Source organism: Branchiostoma lanceolatum, chromosome 6 (assembly GCF_035083965.1).
Source record: "Branchiostoma lanceolatum isolate klBraLanc5 chromosome 6, klBraLanc5.hap2, whole genome shotgun sequence".
In the NCBI taxonomy this organism is placed as follows: Eukaryota; Metazoa; Chordata; class Leptocardii; order Amphioxiformes; family Branchiostomatidae; genus Branchiostoma; species Branchiostoma lanceolatum.
Window position 1 is genome coordinate 4,543,218 of NC_089727.1, and position 20,307 is coordinate 4,563,524.

The following is a 20,307-nucleotide window of genomic DNA, read 5'->3' on the forward strand; positions in this document are numbered from 1 at the left end:
TTTAGTCATATACTGCTACAGTATTGGACAAAAATGTTTGCGGTGGTTTTAAGTTTGCGGTGAAATGGTCGCCGCAAAAACGGTGAACATAAAACCACCGCAAACATTTCTGCATTTACAGTACTAGATAGTGCAAATTAGTTGGCATGCACACAGTACGGGGAGTTGAGAAAAGCACATACACTTTTAGTAAAGTTAGAAGTATGAAGGAATGTGGGTGGTAGTTGGCAAAGTTTCAAAGCATGTTGAATAGATACATAATATCATATATTGTAGAATTTATGCTCTGTGTGGGAGAGTTCCATCAATGTTTGCCAACATATCAGGTTCCTAACCAAAGAATATTGCCCCTTTCTTGTATGACACTTGACACCTATCTACAAGACACTAGAAATGATGTTAAATGATGTAATGTAAAGATATACATGTAGTCGTGAAAAAAAGCTTTTAGACTTCATTAAGAATGGATAGTAGCACACAGCGAAGTTGGCTTCCTTCCAGTTATACTTAGGAACCATTACAGGCAATGAGCTTCTGCCGTTTGCGCTAATTTTCTTTAAAGACTTGCAGTTTTGCTTCAAGATTCTGATAAGAGTCGTTATGTCTTCAGACAAATCTCACTCAAGAAGACAATCCAGCAAATGGTACTATTCCCTCAGCCTCATTATCTGTGTCTGATGGAATGGGCAGGCTGTGCCATAACAGCACAGCTGCATTGAATGGAAAATAAGTCTGTTTCCATTAGTATGCATTATTCTTAGCACTATTTGTCTTCTTCTTGAAAAATAACTACTGTTGGATAATAGTTTTCTAAAGGGACTAATTTCTGTGGCTTTATGAGACATTGAAAGATGAGCGCTTATCGATGGTGGTTAGTGTGTCTTTTATAGGCCGTAACCACTGTATTTGTATGATCTAATTTTCTTTCCAATGATGGCAACCTAACCTAAGACAAATGGCCGTTTGGGGAAGTACCTTCGGAGAATGGGACTATTAGATTGTTGTTCTGCCCACAATGTAAGATGAAAAGGCAATCTGTAAGATTACGGATCCCCCCACAAATGAGTCTCTTCTGCTTAAATAGGTTTTCAATAACAATAAGGTTTCCTATAAAAGAGCTCGTATTCTTTTGTGTCTCTCAATGTGGAAAATTACAGACAGGGAAGATCTTGAGAAAGGCACCATTACTGCGGTTTTATCATGAAAAGATGATGGAATAGGTGGGCGTTGTTGTAGTGTTGGTGCGGTATTTAATGGGCTGCAAAGCTGTTCAGTTATAGAATGGCTCTCCAAACAGCTTTTTGTCAAACTGGTCTTTACGACCATGAACATTGATGGTAAGTAAAAAAGATGGCTGGATAAAGTTTCTTGGCTGCAGCTGGAATAGACATCTGTTATTGATTACTGGTACCGCTCTAAACTTTTATGTCCCAACGCTTGTCTTTGTTTTGGTGCTGACAATGTTGGACTTTGTCGGTAGAATCTTTAACACTGTCGTAAATGAGCAAAAATGTTTAAAACGCCTTGTGTACTAATGGGTGTTAATTAGTTCAATAATCTTAGATATTCTGCTCACATAGCATTCCTTGGGGAAATGACAATGTAGCGGCTTGATTTAATCATTGTAGCAGCTAATGATGTTGCTTTATGAGTACATTTGCCTTCAGGCATCAAGCTTGCAATTATTAAAGAAGCCAAATTGTTAAGGGAATACAGAAAGTCTCTTGTTTTTCTACTTTTTTTATCCTGAGAACTAAAATGCTGAGGTCTTGAAATAAAGTTAAGTTTGATGTTTTACAGACAAAAACTGTCAAAATCTATTCATATCACCATCTGTTGCCATGCAAGCATAACAAAATTATACTGTAATTCACTTTATCTTCACGGTAGCAAAATGTCACAGTGTAAGGAAAATGGACATTTTCACTGAACTTTACATTCATGGTGATGGCAAGTGATTTGCAGAACGGATGTGTGAAGGAATCATAGATAATAAAAACAGTTTTTTTTCATGGTAATGATAAGTTCACGGTACAGAGGTGACCGTGAAAACAGTGAACATAAAGTTACAGTGAAAGAAACTAGAATTACAGTAGCCTCGTGCCCAGACGTGTGATGGTAATTTTGGTTGGGAAGGAGAAAAGTAATAAATGCCAAGTGACTGTTTCATTTTCTTTGATATGAAAGCATATTAGATACCTGGTGTACTTATTATCTTTTCAGTGTGTTATGTGAAGTTCATAATTGCAATTCTTGGAGCATCAATATCAACAGGCTCTTATTACTTGCTAATATTAAAAGTAAAATGAATATTGCCTTTGGGTTTGGGAAATCTTATTATATTTCTGACTGGGGTTTGATTATTAGAAAGAAGGAATGCATTTCTCATATATTTTCATATCAGAAACAATCATTGAGTTGAGAGTCTTCAATATCAGCTCAAAATATTAATATGCATCATCATTATCATGATCATTGCATTTCCGTGCTTTGCACTGAAGCAGGCCTTTAGTTATTGATTATCATGCCGACTGCTGCCTACCCCTGCGTCAGGGAACCCTGCAGCAGTATAATCTAATACTGGATACTACTACTACTATACATTGTATATGTACATGTATCTATCCTTAGTGACAAATATATCAGCATTCTTCTCAAGATGGAGCCAATTGTTCAACTTGTCGTAGCTTTTGTGTTACACAACTTACATTGACTTGGTATGTCTCTTAAAAGTTTAGTATCAAATATATCAGCATTCTTCTCAAGGTGGAACCAATTGTTCAACTTTTTGTGGCTTTTGTGTTACAGAAGTTACATTGACTTGGTATGTCTCTTAAAAGTTTAGTATCAAAGATATCAGCATTCTTCTCAAGGTGGAGCCAGTTGTTCAACTTTTTGTGGCTTGGTGCATCTCTTGTGTTACACAACCAACACAATGTACATTGCCCTGGTTGTTGGAACAGAAATAGGATCGTGTTCTAGATGTGTAAGACCACAGATGATACATCAGAGGAAGTCATTTTGGGTGGGAGGCATACCAAAGGGCAGAGGAAATTGGTTTCGTCTTCCTACTATATTGAAACTGATGTCCTGATATTGAAAGAAAATTGGGCACAACACCCACCCTGTTGAATCCATACATGACTTGTAGTTTCAATAAAAATGGATGTAGGGGAGGATTTGCAAATCATCCGTGCAAAGGACAGGCTTGTATGAAGTGATGATCGATGAATCTGCCACAAGGCCAGATGATGTCATGAGTGCGTTTTATTCCACCCTTCTTATCCAGGCTTTATTTGATTTGGTTGAAAACATATTCTTAAGGAAACTTGAATGGACCATAAATTTCTTTGATTTCATCAAAAATTTGATGGTGCATATAATTGCCAGAGGATTGTCGGAAGTAAGAGACCTAATAAAAAATTGATGAGTGACATCCAAACTCACCTGTAACAATCCTGGGTCTGAAGGTTGTATGGTAAATCTCACTTACAACTAATGCAAGTACAAGGTGCTGTATATTGACTTAAATTTCCCAGTTCGGGAGAGCAATGTCACGGGAGGCATCAATTTTTGAATGCTGCAAAATTGCCTGCGAGTATATATGAGATTTCTTGCATTACTGCAATTCCTTGTGACATGCCTGAGCTCTTAGATGATACAACCTCCCTGTCAGCTGTAGATTGCAAGTTAACAATAAAGTCGGCGGACATAATTGCTTGCAGTATCCGCATGGAGCCAATATTCCTGACCAGATGAAAACAGTATTACTGTGTCTTTAGCATGGCTGTTAGCTCGATGACGTTCCCTCCAAACCAGCCCCTGGAGAGGTGGAAGCAATCTTGGGGAGATCGTCTATTTATGGTCAATATACATGTAGCTCCACATGCATTTTACTGTGTACAAATTCAAGAACTTCAGAGTTGTGAGCCATGAAATGTGTCTTTATGGGGAGCCATAATTCTTTATGGCTGCTGCCTGCTGATGTAATCAGTTGCCATGAAGCTACATCGGAGGTTGTTGCCTGCAGGGGAAATATTTTCTAATCATGCGCCATTTTGTGATGAATGTTACGGATCAAGGTTTTATTTAGCAGGAACTCTTAAACTGAAATTATTTGTGTCACCAGATGCAGCTGATTCTTCAAATATGTATTACTTTTATTGTGTGTTGAATGCTTGCAGAGGAAAAAACGTACCGTTGTGTGTTTCTTTTTTTCGGTTCTCCTTTTCAATAGCCTTTTCTTTACAAATTTTTACCCAGAGTTGAAAATGCATATGCAGCTTTTCTCGCTACCATTATTAGATCACCTTTGTCCACTGGCCATTACAAAGTCATGTCATTACTTGAGTCATGGTTTGTACGATGAAATCATTCAGGATTTGTAAAAAAATCATCTATCACACATTGTCCAACCAAACAACAACTTTAAGCATTGTCCTCATCTTTGGATGGCTGAAGAATTTACTGATACCTTCCTTAGTCCTCTCAAAATGTGTCACAAATCATCTGCCTGATTGACTTGGTCACTAGCTAAAGTAAAAAAACGAGGAAGAAGATAATAACATGCTTCTTAGATAGCTCGAAACCTGAATATTGCAATACATCAGCCGTGTCAGCAAGACATAGAACTTATTGATGATGCAACTAGTCATGACGTGGATAAAGGTGATCCATGACTATGTAACATTCATCCTACATAATGTATGAAAGTATAATGTGCAGTGTCATAACTTGTTGTGGTAAAACTTTCCAGTTTTGATGTGTCTTGTGTAACTTATCTGAGATGTTGTCGGCTTCAATTGCCTCGAAAATTCATAAAATGTGTTTTATCCTGCTGACATCACATCGTTTCGTTATCACCAGTTTCACACACATGTAATTTCTGGTGTGCTTGATCATATTTTGGCAGCATTCATTATACATTGTAAATGACTGCCATGCACTTGATTGCACAGCACCTCATCTTCTTGCCTGACAATATTTCAAATCATATAAGTTGTGATGACTGTCATGAAGTTATACTATGATGGATTACTGAACAAATTGAACTTTTTATATTTTGATGATAATCTCACATATAAAGTATTAGTAGAGTTTGCAAGATACACAGACTTCAAATTGAACTTTTTATATTTTGATCAAAATCTCATATTATATAAAGCATTGGTAGAGTTTGCAAGATGCGCAGACTTCAAAATTAAACATGTCTTTATAATCAGTCATTTGACCTAATTGATCGAGGTTCTTTTGAAACATGATTAAAGATACTCTAGCTTCTCAAGTCTTAGTAAGTTGATGCAGTGTGAAAATGTTTCCTAATCTTGCCTAACAGATGTGACGTAAAAAGTAATATCGCAGTTGCAGCATTAACCTGATTATAGAAATTAAAATGATTATACGAGGACATACCTCAGCAAATTTCAATCTTGTGGGATAGTGAATTAAAGTGATTTGCTGTGTGATCTAAATTAATGCAATTAAGAGGTAAATACAAATTGCTGGCAGTGGATTCTTGTAACTTATAATATCAATCAGTTTGTGTTGGGGGAAATGTATTGAAAACCCCATCCTTTGCTTTTTGCAGCTGCTGATTTTACAGCTGCTAGTGTGGCATTCAAAACTTCACGGTCAGTTTGGGGTTTCTTTCAATGTGTCTTTCAGAAGCTGTTGTATGGGGCAAAAACTCTCTTTGGAAGTTTTCTTTGAACGTTATAAAATCAGCCTAAATCTCGTTGCTGTAGGCCATGTTAGGATAGAGGAAAACATTTTCATGATATATGTTGATGACAACACGGACCACTCACATATTCATATTACTCTGCAGTAGAACAGGCCGGTGTATGCTGATAAGATGGCTATCGACTACCTCGGGTTTTAATTAAGGGCACTTTTATCCGTGCGTGTTATTAAGATTTCCATTGAGATTATTCAGGCCCATTAGTCATCAAACCAGTTTGTGTCAGAATACTGTGTTTATTATTCATGAAACATCTCTAAAGCAATGTTTGCATACTAACTAGCTGTTGATGAGTAAGTATGGTATAATGTTATTTTGGCTTGGCAACCTGAAGCAATTTAAATCACTTTATGCCACATGGATTATATCAAGAATCTCCAGCTTAAAACAATGCTTAAGACTTAGCATTGACTTTCCAAAAGTTAGAGGAGCTGAATGAAAGTATATATGAAAGGGAAAATGTACTGAAGGATGAACTTTGCTTATGCCTCACTAATAAAAAGAGGTTGATGTTGATCAATGATGATGGCTTTCCAAAATCTTCCTGGAATATTAATGCTAAGGCCCCCTTTCTTCTAGATGGCAAATGTTGATGAGCAACTGTACAGGGACCAAAATTGGATTTGTGTGACACTTGATTCCATCATTGGAATATGATACAGGATTTAAAAGAATGATTTATATGTCAACAACAAAATGTTACCAAAAAATTGTTCATCAATGAAATTCCTTGAGGGATCTACATGTATGAAATCTTTGGATGCTCAGTGGTTGCAGTGCGATCACAGCCTCTTGTGGAAAGGGGATGTAATTATAAGCAAACGCCGGAATCGCTGACAAATGTCTAATCCCACAGAATAACTTATGAGTGTTTTGACCCCACAGGAATGAACCTTTACCGCAATGGGCTGTCATGACATCTTAAACCTTGCAGCAACAGTAATTATCTAAGTATCAAAATTGACATGCCTCATTCTTAAATGATAGAGCCAGTCAATACTAGGGCAGATATTTTCCTCACGGCGCAATGATTTTAACAGCTGGGAACGGCTGATAACAAACTGATGTATAGCCCAACTCTCCTTAATTAATGTTGGATAGGAAGCAGATTTGCTGAAGCGTGTAATTAAGACTTAGCGAGACAGATTAGTCGGTACAACTTTTTCGATAGGAACAGCTGTGCTTAAGATAATGCCATCATTCAAAGTTGGATAGGTGGTTATTTTTAGGAGTAGAATATTACACTACGGTGCAGTCAGGTGGTTGATGCCCATCTCCTTTGTGACTTCTTTTCAAACTTCATGGTCAATACACAGCACCAATGTTGGAAAACACAGACCTTTATGAATCAGTATGAGAAGCTGTACTATAGGGAAAAGCTGTGCTAGAAGGATAACAAATTCATGCTTTTTAAAACTAGCATCAGTATTCCATGAAGAGCCATGCTGTAGTATGATTAAAAAGGAATGCTAGTGCACAATGTGTCATATTTTTGTGACCAAATCATTTTGATTTCTTGTTCTCTAAAATTGTTTATGTGCAACATGTGGACAGTGCAAGAATCAGTCTGAATTTTGAATAGAATATGTTTAGTTATCTTGTGAGACAATAACATTATGTTCAAAATTAGCATCAGAATATGTACATGTATTTGTCATTTGAGGAAAAGTCTCAACATGTGTTTCCGAAGTTATGGAGGCTCTGCTCAGTCCCAGCAGATATCCACACGCTGTGCCTGGTGAATCCCACTTCATTTCCCATGTAATTTGTGCGGATCATATCTGAAATTGCATTTCCACTCTGGCACTTCAAGCATCCAGGAAGCCACTTTATCATTAAAGGTTGAGGACAACTTTCAACCTTGAGCAAAGGACTGATAGAACTTTGCAGGCAATTTCGGTGGACCACAATCAACTTACATGTATACATGATGAAAACATGTTCAGATCGTCAAAGAATGTTTGATTTGTCTTTTGCATGCAGTCCCTGATCTTCTGGCCGTAGTTTTTGTTCATCAAAGTTGTCACATGAAAGCAACAGTGGGGGTGGACCACTCAAACTGGTAATCAGCCTGAACAGTTTCCTGTAATGCTGTGGGAAAGATTGTTATTTGTGTGCATCATTCCTTCATACCTGCTAGCACTCTCATTCAGAACTTGTTTCATGGTTACTTAGTATGATTTTTGCACAGAAAGTCCCTGTATAACAAATGACGCCCCGCCTTTGCTGTTTTGTTGTGCAATGATTTGTCATGCTTATGACCATATGTCTTTCGCCTTTTTTTGTCAGGCTTTACATTCAGTACAACTGTGATCTGTGGCCGAGCGATTCTTTGCCTTGTGCTGACAAATTTACATTTATGACAGAGTAGATAATTTAGCCCACAAGATCCCTGCAGGGGAATTTTATGTTTATAGATTTATCCTGCGAACGATCGGGTTTTTATTGAGTGGAGCAGCCTTTTCAGCGAAAACACAAAATGAACCACAAGTCTCAGTCACAAAACCAGAGATAAGGGAACGCTATAACTGCTAACACGCAATAAATGGTAATCTTTTCCATAGATCACTGCAAGCTAGCACAGATGCTGCACTTGGTGCTGAAACAAGAGCTGTTTTAAAGCCACGGGATGATTGCAAAGAAGATTGCAATAACCATAAACTCTTATTGATTTTGTGCTTCCAGATCCTAATCTTCCGCAGTGATAAAAGCTACCATTTGCAATCGCACGCTGTATCTATAGAATGGAGGAAAAATAAGTCACTAGACTGCCATTCCGTCTTTGTAACTCTTTGTAATATGCACACAAAGGGGACATTACTCACTACTTACGAACGATTAGGGATTTCATTACATTAAGAAAGGCAGTCGTTAGGAGCTGCCTTACTGCAGAAATTAAGGCAGGCATATAATTCTTTTGAAGAATGGAGAGCAGAACTCGTCAAAAAAATGTTGCAACTTTGTCGTCATAGATCAGTTCTTGCTGGAAACTTTGCATACAAACTATTCATGACTGTAGATATCAAAGTTTCATCTGTTCCTTACATACCCAAGAATGTTTAGGGTCAGTCCCATACATAAAAATCAGGAAATGTTTTAGTAGACGCAGAAGAGGTGTTGTATCTGAATGATCCTGTTGTCAGTCCTTCTGTATGTATTGCAGCTGACTATATGCATTAATCATCTAACAAAATGATGTGCTACGCAGAGTCAAAGTTATACATCTTTCGGTGACAAGCTAATATCTTTACAGCACATGGATCAGACATTATGTCCAGTATCTGCTAGCTTGAAGACGATGTACAACATATTCTTCTTTGGCAGTTCTATCTCGGGAGACTATCTGTGCGCCTCTGGAGTAGATCTCTTGTGACTTTGGATGTGGCTTAAGAGTCCAGCTCTGGATTTGCACACCCTGTTGCACACGCTGCATGTGTCCAACAATATATAATAATAAAGATAATTATAAACAATATGATATATAAACAAATATATGAACAATATATAAAGATAACATGTTATAAAATAATGGCCTCCTCATTATCACTCTGTAATATGTATGCAAAGCCCTTGGATTACATTTTCAACTGCTTTAATCCTATGGAGCAAATTCTAAAGAAGTCCGGATTAGTAATTTCTCCTTGAGGAATGACCTCCGCTTCCGGCAATCTTGGTGCAGTCTTCCGGTGGCTGGGCAAAGTCGATGGATGTTCCTCACATCTCGCTGAAAGGCGGTTATTTCCACTGTCCAATATGAGTGGGTTGGTGAAGTATAGTTCGGGAAGGATTCACTCAGGTGAAAATGTACTCATCCAGGCCCCATAGCATCTCAGTCCTTGCGGGGGTGCGGAATCTGTATCAGGGCTCAAAATTCATTTTTGGAAATAGGTGCACTGGTGCACCCAACCAAAAAAAAAATTAGGTGCACAGAATGAATTTTGGGTGCACCACATAAAATAAAGTTGAATGTCAGCAAAGCATAATTTCAAAGTTTATGCTACTGCCTCTCTTAAGAACTTCAATCTGTAATTCTAAGTAATACATATATAGAATAAAGTAAAACAAATGGTTGTATTGCTTTTTCTGATACTTACATTTTGATAATATTCTGTATACTAGTGTACAATAATACTTTTACCCTATGGCCTACAAAAATATCTAGGTGCACCGGTGCACCCACAGTAAAAAATCAGGTGCACAGCTCCAATTTTGGGTGCACAAGGGTGCACATGCACCCACAATTTCGAGCCCTGTGTATGAATATAAAATGAGAAGCAACACCTACCTGTGTCCTTTAACAAAGACCCATAAATCTTTCATGTTGATTTCATTGCGAAGCTGACTCATCCTTGCTTATCCTCTGACTTGCATGTTTTACTCTTAATGAAGCTGAAATGAGAAAAGGACAGAGATTGCTTTTTAGTCTGCCAATGCAAATTGTATTAAGCAGGGATGTAGACTGCAGTAGAATGAAGGTAGCGTGCGTTGTCCAGTGGTTAGCAATCTTGCCTCTGGATCATGAAGCCCCAGGGTTCGATCCCAGCTGTGTCTCTCACCCAACATGCACGCTACCAGATAGGGTCGCAGTCCTTAGGACTTGTCGAAAAGAGCTAGGGGAATTTCCCCGGTACAATGAACTTGTAAATACTGTACATATATAGCGTCTGTCTTCTCTGTCACGACCAGTGGAAGATTAGCTCATCTGTTCATTGAGTTCATTTGAGCTAAACTGGTTTGAGATCACTTTCCTTTTCCTTTCCTTTGCTGGTGCACATACTTTGCTACATGTGGGCATTGGTTTTGTTAGCAGGGTGTAACTAAAGGCTGGATGCATACTCTAGATACATTTTGGTTCACAAGATTCATAGCTGAGGTGAGCTGGATATGATGCATTAGACTTGCATGTACTGAGGGCAGTGGCCTTAGTTTGCATGGTGCAAGAAAGTTGATTGAAGCCATGTCTAATTTTTTACAAGATTCAAAGCTCAGTGTTGCCACTGGTGATTTAACACAAAGAGTTCTATAGCGCCTGCTTGATGATGATGATGAGAATATTGTGTTTTTAAACAAAATGGTTTTTATCTCTTACACCTCTCATTAAACATTGCTCTGAATTATTCTTTCAATGTCTGATGGAAAGTTCTGTCTTAAAAAATGAATTTCAGGTGCCTACATCTCCAATTTCATACACACACACACACATAAGCACACACACACACAGACACACTGACTCACACACACACACACACACACATACACACACACTCGCACACACACACAGACACACTGAGGTACACACAAACAAACACACACACACACTCACACTCACACACACACATCAATAACCCATTCCTGTTGGCTGAAAACTTGTTGTGCACCACAAGTCACATGAAGTACTATTGACAAGATCTGGATGATGAAGACACTTGAGGGGAGGAAAAAAGATATGGCGTTTCCATGCCCTCCATTAGTAGCAGTCAGCAGGGATCCGATGTAACTTCATTGGGCCAGTCAACAAGTAACCGGTGGCTGTCCGTGCAGACAGGGTGTCAGATCAATGGGGGGAGGGAGATCAAAAGGGGTTAGATAATGGGGCTCAGCTTTCAGATGACACATTAAAAGGGTTGCTGTGATACGTGTCCAGAGTGGCAGTTCGATGGAACGGTTGATGGAAGTCATCTGTTACATAGCACCTTGTTGTAACATGCTGGGGCACATAAGGTGGCCAGCGGCTTGAAAGTCTTTCAGTGACAGGTTGGAAAGGAAATCTGCAGCAACCTGGAAATTGTTTTAAAAAGCTTACGGCAGTTTTGATGCAACCTTTCTGTGATATGATATTGTAGCTGTTCTGTAATGAGAGCTAGAAGTCAGCAGCCTGGCACATCCACCCTCAGAGAGACTGAACTATATGTGGTGTCTAGTACTGTTGCTGCCGAACGTAAACTCGCGAGAGTTACAGACACGTGACTTAATTGACACGTGTCATTATGGATACGTGAAGTCAGTAATTGGTCAAAAGGCCAGGAAGTATATAACGCCCACTGTCTCTGTTGAGTGATGACTGGAGTGCCCTGATGTCTATGGCCTCTCATAAAGTAGTCCTGCTCAGTGTCCAGTATTCTGACATGCGAGTTTTGTTTTCATCCTGAAATTCAACAGAAACCATGAATTTGTTTGGTCCAAGAAACTTCAGGAAAATGGAACTCTTAACATGGTTTTCCTGGTAACTAACAATAGATGAACGATATTCCCATTAGATTTCAGAAGGTACGGGTAAGCCATAACATTTGCTGTAAAAAGGGTCTGTGCAAATGGATGTTTATCTGTTACTGTTTCAACTACAGATTCATTCTATGGTGTTTTCATTCGTGCATGTGCAGTAACTGTTGTTCCTGCAATTTTGATGTAGGTTATGAAGTTCAAGTTCATAACAAGTGATTACTGGTATGTCTGTTGCAAGAAAATCTATCCAAGACATAGTTGCGTTTGTCAGTATGTGGTTTTTGATATGCATGGCGATGTCTACTCTTGTGTCATGAACCCTGTACTTCTTGCTGTCATAGAGACAGTCCTTGGGCCTCACTTGATGGTCCACAGTAGCTGTACTCCTGCTGATGGAGAGACTGACCTTTAGGAATGGTGTACTTCTGTTGCAAGTCCGCACCTTGAAGTGGTAACGATGACTGGTGTCTGGCTTTATCTGATAACGACAAATATCCTTTGCCAGAGGGCACATTTTTGAGAGCATATATAGAGAGAGGGGAAGGTCGTTGGAAGGTGGTTGTGGGAAGGAAGGCAGGTGAACTGCCAATCATTGGATTTTTTTTTGGATTTTATTGGAATTGCAACAGTACAAGACACGTGGGACACAGACAGCTATTGCTGATGTCGTGACTCACACACATAATGTACCCGTTTTTTTACACTTGGGTGAGTGGGGAAAGTCGTGTTAAGTGCCTTTTTCCCAAGGGCACAAGATCGGTGGCATCAGGGGATTTGAACCCGGGACCCCTGGGTTCTGAGTCAAAAATCCTGCCGTTACTCCACACGACACCACAACTGCCAACCATTGAACTCATTTCAGTGACGTACATGTATATCCTATGTACACTGTTTAACCAGAGCTCTAAATGCCCACATGCAATCTGTGTTTTTTTCGTTTCAAGGCATCCTCATTTGAGGTGAAGCATAATGCTTTTTCAAGAAGCTTGTGGTAGCGAAATGCGGCTTTGCTACGGCTCCTGGTTTTGGCCAAGCACACCCTACTCTTCTCGATAAGTGTGTTGGGTTCTTTTACGTGCAGTGGTTTGACGCTTGAGGCTAATGCCTGAAGCTCCCTCATACACGGGGCCGTCGGCTTTATGTCACCATCCCAAATGACGAATGCAATCCCTTGCAACATGTCCGAGCTGGAGTGCAATCTGTAATGTGCAAATAGAAACTGTAGTTAGCAAAAGAAAAAAAATAGCAGACCTGTGATTTTGCAAGTCAAACAGGCGTGGTGGTATGAACTGCCATCTAGTCATATTCAAGCAGGCATTTGACTTTAAACTACCAACATGAGCCTTCCTTTATTGCTATTTTTGTGTTCTCCCGTGAGATATCGAGCAGGGCTGTGTGTATGCATTCCAATTTTTATGAAGTCTATAAGGCAAATCATAAAAGTTGAAAAGGAAAATCAGTGTTCCCACTTTGCCACTATGTGTGTGAAGCCAGCTGTGAAAGAAGTGGTTACATGCATGAGTGCACATCAGTAAAACTGGGTCCTACCAAATTTTGCCATTCATATTGTATAGCCTTGTGTCACTGTAATTTTGCAGTCTGAAATATCACATGTTCAGAATAAATAAAATTTCATGCCCTGCTTACCGTGTAACAAATACAGCTTTGGTACCAAAAAGATTAAACGTCCATTTCTTTGCTGCTTGTGTCTATCAATGTTTTCCTTCTGTCATGCTTTTACTAATAACAAGTTGGTAACATGTTGAAAGCTATCACTTACTATAGTTTAATGTGCTATCCTAGATTATACAGGAAACTGTCTTGCTGCACTGATTGCTTTCATTACTTTTTTTCTAAAGATGACTAATGATCTGTCCATGGTGCTGAAGTGTGTGCTGCTTTTGAATAGAAAGCAACTTTTACTTCAACTTCATCTTCAACTTAGGTTTGCCCCCCAGATGAGTCAAAGTAGGGGGGGGGGTAGGTCCCGGGCTAAGGCAGGCAAGCCTCCGGCCTTGAGAATATCTTTGGATACATATGTATATAACTTTATTGAGCAACAAGGTACATACATGTAGGTTATATTTTTTTTCTCATTGTTGCACAGTTGACCTCTTCCTGCCTGTGTGGTAGCCTACCTTTCCTACAATTCCAAGTGCAACCCTGAATCCCAAAGAGAGTATGAGAGAGGGGCTCTCCAGTAGGAGTCGTAAAGTCTGCTCTCCTTCCTCCTGATTTATTCTGTTGCCATGATGAGACCTCTCCACAGAGAGTAGTTTTATAGGCAGTAGAGCCCGTGCACATTTAAGAATACATCACTGGTTGAACCACACAGCTTTAGTAAGGTTCTGAGGTGCAAATAGAAACGGACCAAATGAGTCTCTGGTGGAGTGGCACTTTGAACTCACTTCAGCTTTATTTGGACTTGAATAACTTTTGTATTAGAATACTGGTCCTTAAGGACATGCAGTGAATGACAATTTTGTACCTTTTACATCTTCATTCAAGTCAATTTTCCTTTTCCCTTGACTTGTAAAAAGTTGCAATGAATTATAAAGGTTCATTAGCAAGATCCCAAATCTAGTTATAGAAGCATATTCCAATTAATACGTACATGCACATGTCTAGTATGACTCTGTCTACAGGTACTTAAAACTTAAAGCAGATGAAACTTATGTTTACCAAGTGCACTGCTTTTGAACTGTCAAAGAAGAGCTTTTATAGCTTGCGGGAGTCTGGAGTGTGATAATATCACTTGTCTACATTAGTTGCTTTAAGAAGAGGAATCTGTCCTGCAGCAGTAGAGAGGCTGGCGCTCCAGCAATCCCCGCTTACTCAGGCGCCGTTATGTCTTGCCTGTGAGTGAAATGAAAGCCTGTCAGCCATCTTGACCAAATGATGAAGGATTCTGCGTCCAGCAGACAAACCCTGCCATTGAACTGTCTCATAGGAGACACTATAATTCCTTGGGGAGAGGATGGGGCAGTTTGAGATTGTAAGTAAGCCTTTTCCATCCCAGGGCTTTTGAACAATTTGACGACTCCAGAGACACTTTAAGGGATTGGAAAGGCCGGGGGAAGATGACATCGAGGTCAATGTAATTATTGCAACAGACATGAACTTGGATATCATAAAAAAAGGATGTCTGTAGCTACAAATCCCTTGACTCATCCTTTTGGGATTTTTGCAAATTGCTTGTGTCATATAGCCTTGGTAGGATAATGGCATGACAGACATTACTCTTGGCGTTTCATTCATTCCAGTCCAACCATTTGTCTGGAAATCAGCTTGAAAATATGTTGATGAAGGTTAGACATCCAGGTAGTAAGATACACCAAAGATAGTTACTCAAGCAACTGGATAAAATTTTGAAATAGTCATATTATTTGACTATTTCAAAATTTCATCCAGTTGCTTGAGTAACTATTTTTGGCGTATCAGCTTGAAAATGTTTTGTGTGGGGCAGAGACAGAAATTATACAAGATAGAATCTAGGTTGGGTAGATTGATGGGACAATGTTAATGGGCTGTATTTCTAAATCTACATGAAGGAAAGTAGAGCAAGAAGAATTTCTTTGCCCCTGCAATTAACTGGCCCCTAATTTTCCACTCCAGCAAATGCAATTATTAACCACTGGCATGTGACTGTATATCCTGTATTTGTACAGCATTGGCCTCCACAACAATTTCCTCTCCTCAATTTTCTCATCAGGATTTTGAAATTGTAACTTTTCATGCAATTTCAAGTGTGATTGCACATCTTTGACTTACAGATGTCCTTGAAATCTTCAGGACTGGTGTACCTACATATATGCGACTTGCTGTATCGTAAAAAACATGGGAAAATAACCCCAAACCTCCTTCCTCCTTGAGTTCTGTTCCATCTTACCACACGTGCCTTTTCCACCCCAGGGCTTTTGAACAATTTAACGACTCCAGAGACACTTTAAGGAATTGGAAAGGTCTGGGGAAGATGACACTGAGGACTGGAAAATCATCAGGACTGGTGTCTCTACATATATGCTACTTTCCATATCATAAAGAAATGGGGGAAAATAGCGCAAACCTCCCTCCTTGAGTTCTGTTCCATCTTACCACACGTGCAGAATGACAGATGGGGTGGCTTCTCTTAACCACTTTGGCTGATTAAAGTTTTGTTCTCAGGTGGGGGTTAGGAACACATTACATTAAGCCATGTCCATAACTTTGCAGTCAGGCTTTGACATTGAAGAAGTTTCCAATATCACAGAACGACAGGACTATATAGATTCACCACCTTCCCATCCAAGCTGGGCATGGCTGATATTAGCTTTGGGGATACTCCACAATTCACGTGGCAAGGAACTGCTTATTTCACTTTTATCATAAGCCCTCTTTGATTCAGTCATGCGTAAGAACCAAACTTTTATCCAATGACTCAATGTGTTTCTGTATTGATCGAAAGTAGAAAATATTAGAGCCAGTTTCTTAAGCAATAAACCTTATAAAGTGTTGGTCAAAGCTATCTTTTGCATGTAAATCTTCTTCAGCACCTGTTGTGCTGGATTCTGTCATATGCTGTTGAAAGAATTAGTCAAACTCTTCAGCCTTAAAAACTTTCATTGTCAGCATAATTTTTATATGAAAAGCTATCCTTCATCATAATAGTATGGTTGCATGAAAGTGCATTGGGACCTTACATGCCTGGACATATGCCTGGAGAACTGTGATAGAGTTTGGTCCAGCAAAGTACTTGTAAGCTTCATTGGTTGGCTTTTGTATTTTACAAATTTAATGGAGAGAGTCACTAAAAACTTCTCCAAGATGATAGGTTTTCATCTATCTTCATGCAATACTGCCAGTGTTGCCAACAACACCATTAGTTTTGTCATTCAGTGCTGTGTTCTCATTCTCCATTTTTCAATTCAAACACTTTAGACCTACCTCTTTTATTTTTCCTGGGTACAACAGTGAAGTGATACAAAATAGATGTTCAAGTACTGTGTGAACAAATGATTATAACTTTTCCCATTCCTTTAATCCCAGACTGTCAGAGTGATGATACAATATTAAAGCATTCTCTGTACAGATAGATAACTCTATACTTATTCTCAAAGAAGACACAATGGGAATAATTCAGAAAGAAATCTATGTCTTTGAACTACACTAACGTTTGAAAATCCATGCCTCCCCCAAGATATGACTTGCAACACTGTGTAATGCATTCCCAAATCCTTCTCACTGGTTCAGTGCTCCCTCTCTCAGATAGAGGGTTTTGCTCCACTTGGATGGCTGCAACCTACAGACTCTGCGTAATCTTTAAGTTTAACACTTTATGCATGGATACTTGTCCCTGCAATGACAAACTTGTGAGGCTAGAGGTCAGAATTTGTCTCTTTCTGTAGCATGAAGGTCGCCACAGACTTGGCCATTTGTCATGTCTTGGAAAAGTGGAAGGTACATTTGTCTACACGATGTTACAGTTCCCAAGGGTCAGCATGACCAACCAGAATTTGTTAGTATCCTGAAATTGCTCACAAAGTTAGGTAGAAGTGACATCCAAAAAAAAAGTAGTCTGTTACTAGTTTATCAAGTGAACAATCTTTGATTTGTTTATTTATTTATTGGTTCAGCATGTACATGCCAGGGTTGCCCAACTAGCCGTAAGCTATTACTAAGGGCGAACCCATGTGCGGCCATAGGACTGTAGGTTTTGAACCACTCACACCGGGAAGGACCCGTACTCTTTTCGATAAGTGTGGTAGGTTCTTTAACGTGCTCGTGGTGTGGCTTTCCTCCAACAAGGGACCTCAATTTAACGTCCTATCCAAGGGATGTCCCTAACCAAAGCTAGGTGCTCATTTACACCTGAGTGAAGTGAGGAAATTTGTGTAAAGTGCCTTTCCCTAGGGCACAACATCGGGGCATATCGGTGGTTTCGAACCCGGGACCTTTTGGTTGTGGGCAAAACACTCTACTGATTGCGCCACACGATGCCACAATTTGTTTATTGAAAGACTTACATAGCATAACCAATAGCTGCATGGTTTCTAAATATAACAACAAGTAGAACTTCAAAAACAGTGGTAACTTATAAAACAAGTTGGTAACAAATGACAACTTGAAGGCTTTGGCTTTCTATACACTAAGGTGCTATCCTAGATTATACAGGAAATTCTGAGTGGCTACACTGATTGCTTTTTGTGTAAACAAAAAAAGGATTACTAACAACCTGTCCATGGTGCTGAAATCTGTGCTGCCAAACTTAAATGGAATGCAAATATTACTCAAGGCTAGCTTTAAGATACTTGATGCAATTTTAAGCATTTCCCAGGAACATTTTATGCAGAGGTCTCGTTTCCCTGCTTTATGACTCATTTCCAAACTATAAAGGTATGGAACTCTTGGTGATATTAGCTTATATTTTGTTTTCCTGTAGGTTGGTATATGGAGCTGAACTAAGACATCCAGAAGGAGACCAGAAGTTTCTTAAGCCATCAAGGTGAGTTAGCCAGCTGTTTTATCCACTGTCTAGTTATATAATTAATAGAACGTCAATCATGCTTTGAACAAATACAAACTTAGTTACCTTTTGTCATGGACAGTCAACAATTTGATTATCATGTGTCCATTGTGCATAGATTCATTATCTCATTGATCATATGAAAATCATTAGACATTTTGTTACAGATGTCACAACATCTGACAGAGACAGAACAGCTCTTTTCATGACAACAGAAGAGCAATCTTCGCACACCAATTAGTAAATACTAAAGCAATATCGCATTACATTAAAACATGGACAAGCCATGTGTGCCAATCAAGTGAATGGAGTCATTTATATTTAGTAGATAAGGCAAAGAGAGTATGAAATGGGTCAATTTTGTGTAAATTTCTTATGCACAAAATGTAAGAAATGCAAATTAAAATTGTCTTCTTTGTCCCTATGATCTAATGATCTTATGTTTGGAAATTTGGGTCCAGTATAACTATAAGGTATTCTTTCATGTACATTCCTTCCTTCTTGTTGCACATCCCACATTCCTTCTTGTCACATTTGCTCTATAAAAATGGGCTGTGCTATAAAACAAATGAGTTATGAAATAACTGCCAATAGCCAATGTACATTTTGCAGTGATGCATACAGTGCATTGATTCCATCTCATGTGCCTAAATTTCCTGCCAAGGGACAGCATCCCTTTCATCCATCCTTGTCACAAAACAGTTTCCTGAAGATGAATCATTCAGGGGTTGAGCACGTTTTATACTCATAAAAGTGTTTATTATTTCTACAAACGACATTATTAACCCTCAAGAAAATCAGCTTGTGGACAGATGTATACCTAATGTGAATATCTTTACATTTTGTTACAAAAATAAGAGGTGTCCTTGCCATCTAAATTAACAGGGATATCAAAATCATACGTTAGCAATTTTAATCTCTCACCTATGTCAGAACTTGAATGAGCTTCATCCTCTGAGACACATAGTCACTGTGGTTGTAACTATTTTCACAAACATTATTCAGTCCATTTGTACCCTCTGTGAAAGATACTTGACAGAGTAGCAATAAAAAAACATGAGAAAACACCTCATAGTCATTGCAAAGCGATCATTCACACCAGAGAAGCAGTTCTCCACTACTCTTTGAAAGATAGTTGACAGTGGCTATCAAAAAACATGAGAAAACACGTCGGAGCCATTGCAAAGTGATCATTGACACCAGAGAACCATATGTCCACTGCTTTCGCAAAGCTATTCCTGAAATCCCCTTCCTTTGAAGTCAGCAGAATGGACGACGGCTGATGACCTTTCTCTATCTCCTGCTGAATCTAAATGGAGGTGCGGTAATAGGGCCGAGTTGATCCGCTGAACCACAATTGTCGTGTTGGTCGATGGGAGGAAGACCTGGTAATAGAGTTGGAATACCCCCATTTCTCATCAGGTGGAAATGCATGCATTCAACAGCCCATCATCAGCCCTGCTGTGCGGGCCCTCGCGATTCCTCACGATCCGTCTTCAAGTCAATCCCCGGGCTCCGATACCCTCTGTGCTGGCTAAAAGAGGTTGACGGGAAAAGGATGGTCCAATAGCGTTTGAAAACGTTTATGGTCACAGTTACGGAACCAAGCCTGGCAATGTCATGACCTCACGCAAGAGGGTCTGAGTGCTCAGATAGCTGTCACAACAAACAGCCACACTTTGGAGTAGATTGTGTGTTTTTTTCACTCGCAATAGATCTTGTCATTAATTTTGTATCTTACAGTGAGAGTGCTTTACCAGTAAATGCTATGGCTAGTGTTTTTCTTGCCATGTGATCACCAGTTCTTCAAATTCTCCTTCTTCTTTGCTCCCAACCCAGCTTA

General features: G+C 39.2%; 1 protein-coding gene across 3 annotated transcripts in view; it reads left to right on the forward strand.

Moving 5' to 3' along the window:
• Positions 1-20,307, forward strand: part of LOC136436224 (uncharacterized) — a 113,467-nt gene that overhangs the window by 21,176 nt on the left and 71,984 nt on the right. For all 3 annotated transcript variants that reach the window (XM_066430017.1, XM_066430020.1, XM_066430018.1), the window contains exon 2: positions 18,381-18,443. The gene's annotated coding sequence lies outside the window, so the exon portion shown is untranslated. The remainder of the gene's footprint in view (positions 1-18,380; positions 18,444-20,307) is intronic.